At 39.4% G+C, this 14470-nt stretch overlaps 1 pseudogene; it reads right to left on the bottom strand.

The window, feature by feature from the left end:
- Positions 1 to 422: 422 nt before the first annotated feature.
- On the bottom strand, positions 423 to 521 carry LOC112423451 (U6 spliceosomal RNA; annotated as a pseudogene).
- Positions 522 to 14470: the final 13949 nt, after the last annotated feature.

Raw genomic sequence — 14470 nt, 5'->3', positions numbered from 1 at the left:
TCTTTTTGTGACTGGCTTATTTCACTTGGTATAATGTCTTTGAGGTTTATCCATGTTGTAGCCTGTGTGAGGATTTCCTTTTTAAGGCTGAATAAATTCCATTTTATGTATATGTCACATTTTGTTTATCCATCTATGAGTGGAAATTTGGGTTACTTCTACCTTTTGACTATTGTGAATAAAGCTACTGTGAACATGGGTGTACAAATATCTATTTGAGTCTCTGCTTTCAATTCTTTTGAGAATATACCCAAAAGTGGAATTGCCAGATCATATAGTAATTATGTTTAATTTATTGAGGAACTGCCATAGTGTTTTCTATAGTGGTTGCACTCTTTTACATTCCTACCCACAGTGCACAAGGGTTCCAGCTTCCCCACAATTTTTCCAACACTTGTTATTTTCTGTGTGTGTGTGTTTTTTAAAGGAATACTTTATGAATTTGTGTGTCATCCTTGCAATGGGCTATGCTAATCTTCTCTGTATCATTCGAATTTTATATATATGCTGCCAAAGCAGAGCTCTACGTATTTTTGCTTTCTACTTTCGGAAGATTTTCTTAACTTTATCTTCCAACTCTTCTACTGAGTTTTTATTTCTACTATTATACATGCGATTTCCAAGAACTTTTAATTTCCAGAATATTTCTTTTTTAAAGAGAACATCTTATTATTGTCTTATGAATAAAATAACTTTTCCTATTTGTCTGAATACATTAATTATAGTCGTTTAAGGATTTATTCTTCCTACAGTAGTCTCTATTTCTTTAATTTGCTTTTCCCGTTTATTTCTTTGTTTTAGTTTCTTTCATGCCATAGCTTTCCCTCAGATATCTGGTGATCTTTGGCCACTTGCTCATATTTAAGAGCTCTAAGCTTGTTGACTATGGGATTCCTGGAGGGTGATTTGCCAGGGTCATTTTGTGGGTATCCTTAATATATATTAATTAAGACTACTCATGTTTCCTAGAGAAGTATTTTTACATTTCCTGCTTAAAATATACAGTGCTGGCTCTCTTCATTCTGGAGCTGAAGAAGAGACTGGAAGGGAAGTATTGTCTTCTCAACATTCGGCATGTCAATGTTCTGTTAATATGACTGGGTTCATCATAATAGTCCCTCAACTGTGCCTAACAACTCGTAGTCCTGGAACTCTTTTTTCTATCTGAAGTGAGTAAACCTCCAGTGTTTGGATGGGGTGTTAGGGAGGCATTTGGTTTGCTACACTGAGTGAAAATGAGTGATCAGAAGTTCTCATTGCTTCTTAAACTAACCAACCCAGTCCTTCAATGGCCTTAGTTTTGTCCCTACTTTCAGAGGTACCTGGTGCTGCTTATTCCAGAGACTTTCTGGATTCTGTAGTGAAACTGGGTTGCTTTTTAGCTTTCTCCTGCAGGTTTAGGATTGAGGTCTAAATCAGCTGTCTGAGTAAGTTGCCTCTCATCCACTGTTTTCCAGCTTTCAGTTTGTTGTGATGTTTCCTCTCCCATACTTTTCTTACGTGTTTTACAACCATCTTTTTTTACTATCATTTTTTGTGGAATTTGGAGGTAGTGAAAGTAAGCGTGTATGTGTTCAATCTTCTCCTTTTCTCCAGAATGCTATATATTTTCTAGTTCTAATAATCTGTTAGTCTAAGATGTGTATGATAAATTGTAAAAAAGATGTGTATGATAAATTGTAAAACAACAACAACAACAACAACCGACCAAACAAACAAAACCCTAATCTTAACTATCTAAGGCTATGTTATACAAGATACAGATTTTCCTGATTCCTGGGGCCTGTCTTATTATACTAGCTGTTCACTTGCTTAGTTATATCACTATTATAGTAGATGGTGGCAGAAAGTGTGGTAAAATTCCTAACGATTTGTTTTACAACTTATCTTTTCTGGTAAAAAGATGCTAAAGGAAAATGTCAAGGATCTTGGCTACAAGTGAGAGTTTGCTGTTTTCAGTTATTTATGGTCCCTTAGCCCTAAGATAGTTTCAAATATTTTAATGTTTTAAAATCACATTTTTTTCAACAAATAATAAGAAAGGAACACATCATTTCAAAATGCTATGTGTTGTTCAAAATACTTTCATGCTATTCTTTGATTACATTGGTGGCATGAAGCATTTTCAAACAGATAAACAGGCATGAAGCAGACCAGTCAAATAACCTCTGTGAATATATACAGCTAATATGAAACTTTTTGGGGTTAGGAAAAATTATAGTTTTCTTCTTCATCTGTCTCTAGTTGGTGTGATAAGAGCTGTCCACTCTCTTGGGAGGAGTCCAGTCTGGGAGGAGCTTTAGGGCAGAGGGTTACCATTTGTAACTACTATTTACTGAGCATTTACTAAGTGCCTGGCTACCTGCAAAATGCTTTACACACATTGTCTCATTAATTTTCATTATGATCCTCTTTCTTTACAGATAGGAAACTGAGATGCAGCCAGTCAGGTTAAGAAACTTGTTGAAGTGCACATAACTTGTAAATGCAAGACCTGGATTTAGATCCCAGGTCTCTCTGAGTTGAAAGCTTGATCTCTTTCCAAATGCAGCTTCCTTTTGGGCACAGGTCAGCAGCTTAGTTTAGTGGTGAAATGGAGGAAAAAGTAATTACACTACTGTGTGATAAGGGCTGGTGGGGTTGTAAGAACCTGTAGGCAGGGAATCTGAGAAGCTACTTGCAGGAAATAATCTAATCAGAGACCTGATGGAGCAGTAAGAGCTTGTCAGGGAAGAAAGGACTGAAGGGTGTTTCAGGCCCAGTGATCAAAGGGACATTCCTGTACCTTTCAGAAATTACAGCAATTTGACCACAAGTGCCATTGGGAAGGAGGGATGGTGGGATGTGGAGGTGAACTGCAAGGAGCCTTAAAATCGAATGCGGGGGAGGAGTTGGGACTATTCTCTGGTCAATAGGGAATCATTTAAGGGGTTTTAGCAAAGGAATGACACGTGTACAAATTTGTACTTTATAAAGATCCCTTGGGTAGCCACAGAGAGAATGAATTTGGGAGCCACTAGAATGGGGGAGGAATAAAAAATGATTCCCGGGTCTCTGTCTTGGACAAATGGACAAGTTGGTGCCATTCACTGAGACAGGGAACAGCTTCTGGTTGTGGGGGAAGTCTATTATAGTATCTAGGGGAGTGATCTAATTGATCAGAGCTGTCAATCTAAAATAATCAAAAAGGTCAGAATCTAATTTAAAAATAGTTTATTCAAGTGCAAAGTGAGAATGGACCACCTGGAAACACCAACTCCAAAAGAATGGAGTAAGCATTCACAAGTAGGGAAGTTAAGGTTTCATTTATATTGGCAGAGACAGAGGCGTTTTTTAGAAGGATTGCAACATTATTGATACAAGGTTGGCAAATAGTTACAGCAATTTGACTGGTTATGGGCAATGTTCCTTTTTGGAAAGGGTACATTTAACACTTTTTTTAAAAACAGAAGGTCTAACAGTCCTGAGTTTTCTCTCATCTGGTCTAAGCAAAGCAGGACAACAAGAGGGAAGTTAATCTATAACAAGGGTCATGAATTAAGAAGGCAGGAGGTTTTTGTCCCTGATGCTGTTTAATTCTCATTAGTTGTTGTACAGAACAAGAAAAACAAGAAAACGAGTTAATCTATAATCTGAGAACAGAAGTTGTAACCATATGTGACTAAGATCAGCCACATCTTTGTAAAGGCTTAAAGTGTTTTGGGGAGTTCCAACAGTTTTTAAATTTCATGTATTTTTACTGAGCAGATTTTGCATAAGAAAAATCAGTGTATGTTTGGCCGGGCATGGTGGCTCACGCCTGTAATCCCAGCACTTTGGGAGGCCAAGGCGGGCAGAGTACCAGGTCAGGAATTCAAGACCAGTCTAATCAACATGGTGAAACTCCGTCTGTACTAAAAATACAAAAATTAGCCACGCGTGGTGGCGCACACCTGTAATCCCAGCTACTCTGGAGGCTAAGGCAGGAGAATGGCCTGAACTCGGGAGGCGGAGCTTGCAGTGAGCTGAGATCGTGCCACTGTACTCCAGCGTGGGAGACAAAGCAAGATTCCATCTCAAGAAAAAGAAAGAAAAAAAGAAAAATCTAGTTTAAGACTAGATAGTTCTTAAATTCAGGTTCATTATTTATATCAGATTCAGAATCAGCTTAAATCTTGAGATTTGGCATCCTTACAACCATCCTTCTATCATTCCCCAGTTTAAAAAAAAAATCTTGATGGTGTTTATGACTTTTTTTTTTTTAATAAGCTGAATTATAAAGGCAACAATGACTTTCACAGATTTACTGTTTCAGATTAGTTTCCTTATAAGCCACATACGTTAGGTAAGTCTAATAAAACCATGTATATTTTCATGTATTTCTGGCATAATTCCATTCTGAGGCCTTTCTAATGGAACAAAAACGTGAAAATTATAGAAAACATTAAATTTCTTAATGAACAGTTCATTACATGGCTGTTGCTGATGGCACTGTAAGTACTTATAGATGACTAAAGTATATTTAGCTTCACTTCCCGGTAGATTTAAAGCAACCAGGCCTATTCTGTTGACCCACCAACACAGCAATGACTTATGAACCAGCCTAACAGAAGGAACAGTTCTAGGGCCCCTTAAGCCATCAGTGCGGTTTATCCTACAGCGCAAGGAGAGACCTCTGCTTTCACCAGCCAGTTGTCTAACGTTCTGCATATGGTTTTTTATGCCCCAGGCCTCTCTGTTTTCTACAGGAGGGCCCAGATGCAGGTTACACGCTGTCTCGCTAAAGGAGTTGGACCGGGGCGAAGGTCTGCTATACTCCTTCGCACCTCGGCTTGATGGGGGTCAACGTGGATCGCAGCCGGAGGGCGTGTCCTGGACCCGGACCCAGAGCGCGCCGCGGGGCCCAGCGTCAAGAACTCGAATTTAGAAAGAAGCACCTGTGTACCTAACAGCGCTTCTCAAACTTGCACCCAAGGCAAAGCTACCCCGAGGGTCTCTCTTGTCCCGCTACGTTTATTTTAAAGCCATACATTCTTTTAAGAATGAATGAAGATGTTATATGCTTATTAATTTCATATAAAATAAAAGTTCAAATCCCCCCACCTCCACATACGCATGGTCGGTTCCAGCTGCAGCGCCACCGCTAGCGGCCGTCCCTCTTCCTCATCCCCAGATTTCTGCGGGGTGTGAGGTGGGGGGCTCCACTGCATGAACCGACGTGGAAGAGAAAAATCCGAAGTGTCGTTCCGAGAGGCGGGGCCAGGGGTGTGTCCTCCCCGGACCCAGCCTCCCAGGACGGAGAGGGCCCGCAGCATCCCCGGGAACTGCGAGGCCGAAGCACATGGATGGCCATGATCCTGGCCCCAAGCCATGAGGGCTCCCGGAGGCCGCGCCCGCCCGGGGCGAGGGGAAGGCTGCAACGGGTCGCCGGGGTGCTGGTGCACGTCTGTGGACTGACCCTGTGCAGGAAAAGGTAACATCCGCCCAGGTGCCGGCCTGCAGCCGCCAGGGCTCTCCCCGTCTCCCGCGGGGGCTGGTTGCGATTAGTGAACCGAAGCTGAACCTGCCGTCGCAGCGAGGCGCCCCCTACTCCTGGAATCGCTGCCTTCCCTCTCCCGAGAGCCGTGCCCACTCGCCACTGACCCATCCCACCTTCTCTAGTCAGGTGTGGGTCAGAGATGCCAGTTTGTTTCCCCAAACTGAAAGACAGAACTGGAGGAAGAGTCTGAAGTTTTTCATATTTGCCTCTGGAAGGTGCAAGAATCAGAGAACTGGCTGCTGGGACTTTGATTTGAAGTGTTGCTTCAAGTATAACTTTGTGCAAAATTACACTTGGATGCAACTTTGTGGGGACATTGTTGCCTGAGGGAAACTCTGGTTTCATGATTGGGGTCTGGAGGCTTAGGAAAGAGAGGGGTTTTATTTTTCTTTGTTTTTCCTACCACAGACTAGAAGAATCTGCCTATTGAGGGTCTCCACGTAAGTAAAAAGCAGCCAATGATGAAATAGCACCCATCCCACTCTTTAAAAGAGAAACACACAAAAGGCTACCTCTGTTTAATGTTTTTTTTTTTTTTTTTTTTTTAAGAGGGCCAAGTACAGTGGTGCAATCATAGCTCACTGCAGCCTCTAACTGCTGGGCTCAAGCAATCCTCTCATGTTGCTGGAATCACAGGCATGAGCCACCTGGCTTGGCTCTACACTTGTTTGATTTTGAGCTTGGAGAAATGTCAGATTAAATGGATACGTGCATATATTTATTTAGGCAGTCACCTAGATGTGGAATCTTTAGATTACCCTTAAGGTCAATATAGAGACAAAAAATTTCACTCCTGGGTGTACAGACGTATAAAGCACCTGGATAGTACTTGAGCAACGAGACACCTGGTGCAGGCATCTCTGAGGACAGGATAACAGCAACAACAACAAAATTTATAAGTTATTGATCATTATGTGCTATGCATGACTTTAAGTAAATTGCATATACAGTTTAATATAAAGTACTATTCGGAGTGCTTTGTTATTTTATTTCATTTTGGCAAGCACGTGAAGCAGCTGCTCTCAAACGCCCCATTTTACAGATGAGGAAACTGAAATACAGAGTTAAGTAACTTTTCTAAGATTATATGATGTCTTAGTCCATTTTATGTTGCTATAACAGAATACCTGAGACTGGGTAATTTATAAAGAAAGAGGTTTATTTTGCTCACAGTTCTTTCCCCTCACAGTGAGGAGAAGGCTGCAATGGGTCGCTGGGGTGCTGGTGCACGTCTGTGGACTGACCCTGTGCACAAAGGTCAAAGGGGCAGTGGACAAATGCAACAGAGACAAAACACGAGGGATGTCCTGGCTTTATATCAACCCACTCTGTCAAGAACTAAGCAATTCTTGTGAGAACTAATGCAACCTTGCAGAGTGAGCACTTCCTCACCACCATGAGAAGGGCAGCAAGCCATTCTTAGGGATCCACCTTCATGATCCAAACACCTCCTACTAGGCCTCACCTCCCAACACTGTCACACTGGGGATCAAATTTCAACACGAGTTTAGTGAGGACAAGTAATATCCCCATTCTCCAGGCGCTATGAGCGTAGGTTGCCAACAGCTCACAGCTGCACCCTGTCTCAAGCATTGTCCTTGCTGATGGAAGCTGCCTGCTGGGAGATGCCCAGGAGGTTACACCTCAAGACTTTCATGTGTGGTCAATAGCTAAAGGATAACTGACCAGGGGTTACATAGAGCCAACCTTGCTGCCTTACAGGGAACACCTTTGTGGTGTCATTCATTTTCCACTGCTCCCTGTGGGATCAGGCTGGGGCTGGACTGCAGCTGGCCCTGCATCTTTGCCTGGTTGCTTTCGTTTCCTGTCCTGCTTGTGGCACTTTCTGAGAGTTTTCACTCAAGAGCCTCAAATCACTTGCACAAGAATTCTCCTCTCAGGCTCTGCTTCTGTGAAACCTGACCTAAGACAGTGACTCTATTATACTGGGTGGTGAAGGTTTTTAGAGTTTTATTCTTTATTCACTAGAGATATTTCTTTATATGGAAAGACAACTAACCAATTCAATGGTTTCAAATGTATATCAGATGACTTTTCTGATGAGCACCTTGAGATACATTATGGAAGGTATGCTGCTAAAATATTGTTTTATGTGTGTAAAGCAGATGATAGAATAACTTCCCTTTGAGATGCTGTTTGGCCAAGAGAGTCCCTATTCCTACCAGGAACTCAGATAGCTAGAGTGGGTTTTACGTAAGCATTTCCTCGTTGATTTCTTGTTTGATGAAATTGAATATGAGAATGAAATATGTTAATGCTGTTTTTTAACAGCTTTATGAAAGTGTAGTTGACATATGTAAAGTGCACATTTTGATACCTTTATATATATATATACCTATAAACCATCACACAATCAAAATAATGAAGGTACCCATTACTCCCAAAAGTTATTGTAATAACTCCCATACTAGCCCCAGGCAACCACTGATATGCTTTTTGTTATGGTAACAATAGATTGAAAAAGACCTTAGAGATCATTAGCCTTTGTTACCAAGTAGTTCAACATTCAGAGATTTCCATGGAATAAGACCAGGAGGGAAGTTGAAGTAACTGGGGCTAGGCTGCTATCTGCTCACTGGGAAAGGGGATGGATACAAAGAGGAACTAGGTGATAACAGGACACAGATTCCAAAGCCTGTGGCAACTTCAGAACCAGTGGCAACTGGGTTCAGGTAAACTTTAAGATTGGGGTAGACTGAGGTTTTGCAGGTCCTTTAAAGGAGGTCCTTAGGGAATGACGCCATCCTTGAACTGCACAACCAAAATAAAAACATACAAACAGAAACCCCCACCCAAACCCAGAACTTCAAGGTTGGCAGTGGAAAAGGACTTTCCTGGTAGGTGGGGCAGCTGATTTCTGTCCTTCAAATTCATCATCCTCTTGGCTCTCTTATGGGTCACTTCTGGCGATGGGAGACGTACGATCATTCCGTGGTGCGCAGGTCTATGCAAAATGACCCCCAGAGTCCAAGGAAGCAGGGAGGCCAAAGAAAGAGGTTGACAAATTCAGTTTCTTAGAAAGAAACATTTAATAGGGACTTATGAACAGAAGCCATGTCTGTGCCTCAGGCGGCATAAGACAAGATAGTGGATTACCCACTCTTAACCCCTACCCCCCAGACCTTAGGGAAAGAATGTGTAGAACAATTACAGTTGACCCCTCAGGGAAAGGCAGGAATGCTTTGTGAGTCTACCTAAGGGCAGGATTTATGGTCAAGGTTGTTTTGATCTAAGGGGATCTACGTGCACAAGGAATGGTAGATAAAATAGAAATCTTAGAGGCATTCCCAGAACTGGGGCTAATAAGTCAACATGGTGGATTAGCATCCAAAATGGAGTTGTTTAGCTTCCACACCTTCTCATTTTAACCTTAACTCTAGCTCAAGTTTGCTACCTAGTAGTCCAACTCAGACATCATTAGAATGTCTTGAGGCACTGCTAAAGTCTCTGGCAACAACATCAGAGAGATAACACAGTGAGAGTCATAGATTTAGATAATCTGGCATGTACAACATAGGTGTCTTATCTTCAGGTTTATAGTTCTCCTCAGCTTCTACTCTGTCTCTCATGCCTGGAAGATCCCTTCACTGACTGCCAGAGTCCACGCCATGCACAATTCACGGGATTTCCCTTTCTCCTTTTTATTCTCACTTTCTTGTTCCTTTCTGCAGGATTATTAGGGCATAACATCCAACCTGATGATTAGCTTCATAATCTAGCCCTTGATCTCACTGGTCTAGACCATTGTTGTCCAATACAAATATAATGCAGATCTATAAACATGAGCCACATATATAATTTAAAAAAGGGAAAAGAGAAACAGGTAAAGTTATTTTGAATGATATGTTTTCAACCTAATATCTCAAAAACACAGTTGTTACAAGTAGTTAGATAGGCATGAGTGGGGCAAGAGAGGGCTCTTCTCCCCAACCCACTAGGGATGTCAGGTGATGGTTCAACAATTATCACGCTGCCTCTCTAAAAATGATAATTTGGCAACCGGGCACCAGGGTGCCAAGGAGAGACAATCTTCTGATGATCCACAGCTGTTAATATTAAAGTGTTAATTGAATGCAGATGCCAAGGAGAAGGAACTTCCCGGGCATGCTCCTTAAGAGACAAAATGGCAAATTATGACTTTTCAGGGACACTCTACTGGAAAAGGGAAGAAAGGCTCAGATGGGCATGTATACAACTTCTTAAAGACATTGCACATACCCTCTTCCCAAGGGTAAGGAGGGCACTGAGCATGCTGGCAGCCCACCCTAAGGGAAGAATGAATCATGGGAAAGAGGTGAGCCTATAAAGTCCTATGATCGCGGTTAAACGGGGCCCTTGACCTTAGCGCCCACTTGGGTCTCTTCCAAGTATTCTTTTCTTTCCTTTCTTTCCTGTTCTAAAGGCTTTTAAATAAACTTCCATTCCTGCTCTGAAACTTGCCTCGGTCTCTTTTTCTGCCTTATGCCCCTCAGTCGCATACCTTCTTCTGAGGAGGCAAGAATTGAGATAGCTGCAGACATGTATGGATTTGGCACTGGTACCTCAGATACCTTCCACCAGTAACAATGGTCATTTCAACAAGTTATCTGCGTAAAAATTATTGATGAGATATTTTACATTCTTTTTTCATATTAAGTCTTCAAAATGCAGTGGGTAGTTTTTACATTTACAGCACATCTCACTTTATATTAACTGCTATTCCATATTGGGCAGCACAACTCTTAGACATAATTTGATAGCCTTGGATCTGCAATGTACTAAGTGTTCTTGGGGAAAAGAGGAAGAACATGAGTTTTGCTTCGGACCCAGTGAGTTTGGGGATTGTTTGGCATCCCTGTACATGGAGACAATAGACCATTGGAATGCAGTTCTAGAGTAGCACAACAGAGCATCTTCCAACTTCCTTTGTCAGAGCAACACGTCACCTCCTCGGCAGTAAATTGACAATTTCACCTTGTTTTTTGAATCCATACCATAGAGTTGTCCCACAGTAGATTTATCTCAATGTTAGCTTGTTTTTGTGCAGATTTTCTCCATCAAGTAGGTACTTATATATATTTTTTTCTATGTGTTTATATTTTAAATTTATATCATCTTTCCTTTAGGTACATTGAAAAGAGTCACACAGAAGGGTCGGCACTTTTTTACTTGAATATGAGGAATATTTGGTGAATGGACCATTATTTAGCATGAACAATTTTTCCAAATATAACTTGGTTAGTATTTTTTATTTACATCCCAATCTAGTTTTAAGCAAAATCTCTAATATATAAAAATGCTTTTGTAGTGATAAAATGCTGAATAGTAACAAGATATCACATTTGGAAAGGTTTTTAAAAGGGATAACAAGGCTCAGTATTTTAAGGACATGGTAAAATGGAAACACTCATTGGCTGATGGTGAGAATGTAAATTCCTACAGGGATTTGGAGGGCAATTAAAAAATATGTATTAAAGTTCAAAAAGCCCATACCATTTTTTTCTGCAATTCCAATTTTAGAAATTTACCTCATGAGGACAATTGGATAGGTTCACAGATCTGTATGTTCAAGGATGTTCATCTTACTGTTTATAGTTTTTAAGAAGGAAACAATTTATATTTCAGCAATGATTTATAGAGTACCTACCCCTACTGGGCACTGTAGTAGGTACTGGGCTATAAAAGTTAACGAGAGATAGATGATCCCTGTCCTCATATACCTTACAGTTTAGGAAAGAAGAAAGTCGACTAAACATTAATTGAATGTGGTGCTGGTGGTATAGACTGTGGTTGGAGCACATAAGATGGGTGTTGAACCTTAACTTGGAGAGGCAGCGAAGGCTTTTTAGATGAACTGATATTTTAACTGGATGCTGAGCAGTGATTGGGTTAAATATATTTTGATGTATCATGTAATGGAATGAGATGCAGCTATTAGAAATAATGATATACACTTGGGAAAAAATATACCATTGAGGAAAAAAATCAGGCTACAAAACAGAATTGTATAACTTTATTTCTATAAAATTATGTTTCTATATTTGTACAGATGTATATATGTGTGTGTGTGAATAAATATTCATACTAACATACATATACATGTGTAAACATCTCCCTGTCTCCATCTCTCCCACTCTATAGACACACACAAAGACACAGAGAATCAGAAAGATCTAGAATGCATCAAAATATAACAGTGATTATGGTTGGTAGAATTTCAACAAATTTTCACTTTTGAAATGTAAATGTATTATTTTTATAATCAGAAAATATTGTAGCTATTTTAAAAAATTTAAAATAAAAGTAATACAGGTTTAGTGTAGGAAACTTGGATATTATAGAAAGGTTATCAAGAAGAAAATAAAAATGGCTAAAAAATTCCATTTCCTAAATGACAGATAATTAATTTTAACATTTTGTTATATTTTCCTCCATTTTTTCTATGCACATGAATGTATTAACTATTTTCATAGTTACGTGTTTTTGTAGACTAGTTTGAAATTTAACATATTTAATGTTAAAATAATTCAAGCTTACATAGGTGCATTCCATCACAGATTAAAACTTAATTCTGAAAATTACAGTTGATTAGGCTTAATAGGGTTAAATTCCTTGATAGATGTATTTGGGGAATATATTGACATCAAATTAAACAATTTACTTTCCTCTGTTATTTTTATTTGGCATAGTTACATTGTTATTTATTACATCAATAATAATTTTCTGCTGCTTGCTGGCATACATTTGAGTAGATTGGACTCATTAGGGTTAGACTGGGTAAAAGTTCATTTTTCATGAGCTCATGTGAATGATATTAGAACAATTCCAGCTATGATGGGAGTGTTAATTTGCTTCACCCTTTATTACATATTAATAATTCCCTGTGTAGTCAAGCCGTATAAGATTATGTGTTGTGTCATCTTTGCTATATTTCTTTGATAGGCTATATGGTACTGCTGTTCTTCATTCCCTTTTTACAAATAGCTACAAAAAACCAGAAGGATTAAGTCAGAATATTGCCTGTCATTCATAGGCATATTAAATAACCAGGAGAGTTTTTCTTATACAGGAAACCAAAAAATGGAAACTGCTTTCATGAGTTAATTAATACATATAAAGTGCTTGGAATAGTGTCTGACATACTAAATGCTCAGTAAGAACAAACAGTTATCAGAATAGGTCTAGGAGTATCTTAGATCTATATTCAGATTTTTAAAATTTATTTTTATTTTTTTGAGATGGATTCTCTATCTGTTGTCCAGACTGGGGTGCATTGGTGTAATCTCAGCTCACTGCGACCTCCATCTCCCGGGTTCAAGTGATTCTCCTGCTTCAGCCTCCTGAGTAGCTGGGATTACAGGTACCCACCATCATGCCCGGCTAAGTTTTGTATTTTTGTAGAGACAGGGTTTCACCATGTTGGCCAGGCTGGTCTTGAACTCCTGACCTCAGGTAATCCATCCACCTTGGCCTCCCAAAGTGCTGGGATTACAGGCGTGAACCACCATGCCTGGCCTGTATTCAGATTTTTTATCATCACATATGTGATGTGAAGAGCAAGGTGATAGCAAGATATAGCATGGAAATAATGTTTTATGTTGATACTGAAGACCTGGAATAAATAGTTAAAGATAATGCATAATTGGGATAAATAAACACAACTGAACTGAGTTGTGTTTCACCTATGGCATAGCCCTTAGTTGGTAACACTGTTTTCAAACTGAATTCCCTAGATAAAAAGAAAATGACTACTATTGACCCTTTTTTATAGGTACATGAAATCTGTTTGGTGAATGTGAACCCTGTTTGACTTAGTTGATCTGAGATTAAGCTGTATTCATGGGGTAAATCATAATCATAACTCAAAAAATAGCATTTCATTATGCAAACAACTCTCAATTGATTATGATGGGCCTATTGTCTTAGTTATAATTAAACTGGTCTGTCTATAACATGACCAGTGAATTCCATGCTTGGTACTTCAATTATTTTAAGTAAATCTGTTTCTTAAAGTCACATCAACAAAATGTATGTGCAAAATTAAACATAATACCTCATGTTACACAGGCGATAAATCCTTTCCAAGTTTTTAGAAGAAATTGTGTCCATGGGGACAAATGGGATGCATTCAATATAAATACACGTTGTTTTATAGAGCAAAGATTTTGAAAAGCTGAAGACATTGTTGTTCATTCAACCTAATCTAAGAAGCCAAGAAAATCTCAGAGAGGTAAAAAAAAAAAAAAAAAAAAAAAAAAAGATGTTTTTCTGATATATGATTATTTCAATACTATCCAATTATGCTTTTCTTTTATTATTTTAAGCAAATGCAGGCTAGCACTCTGTATTAGTTCATATTCACACTGCTATAAAGAAATACCTGAGACCAGGTAATTTATAAAGGAAAGAGGTTTAATTGGCTCACAGTTCTGCATGGCTAGGGAGGCCTCAGGAACTTACAATCATGGCAGAAGGTGCAGGGGAACCAGGCACTTCTTCACAAGGCAGCAGGTGAGAGAAGTGCAAGCAGGGGAAATGCCAGACACTTGTACAACCATCAGATCTCGTGAGAACACATTCCTCTCATGAGAACAGCATGGGGGAACTGCCCCCATGATCCAGTCACCTCTCTCCCTTGACATGTGGGGATTACAATTTGAGATGAGGGTCAAGAAACAGAGACAAACCATATCACACTATAAAAAAGTCATGCCAAATTATTTTTCTCATGTTTGTACTCTCTTAATCCTTCCTTTAGTTTTAGTGTTTTAGAAAACAAAATGGTATTAAATAAAGGTGGTTGGGATATTTCTATTTTCTTTGGTCTAATGAAGCAGTTCTTCCCTTTCATGTATTTTGTACATTGGTTAAAGGAATATTGATCCTTGAGTTCCTAATATGTGTATTTTTTTGTGGAATATGTTTGAGATAGATAATTAATTTTCAATATAA

This window comes from Macaca nemestrina, chromosome 3, assembly GCF_043159975.1.
Source record: "Macaca nemestrina isolate mMacNem1 chromosome 3, mMacNem.hap1, whole genome shotgun sequence".
In the NCBI taxonomy this organism is placed as follows: domain Eukaryota; kingdom Metazoa; phylum Chordata; class Mammalia; order Primates; family Cercopithecidae; genus Macaca; species Macaca nemestrina.
The sequence above is the reverse complement of the archived record's forward strand: the minus strand, read 5'-3'. Positions and strand labels throughout refer to the sequence as shown.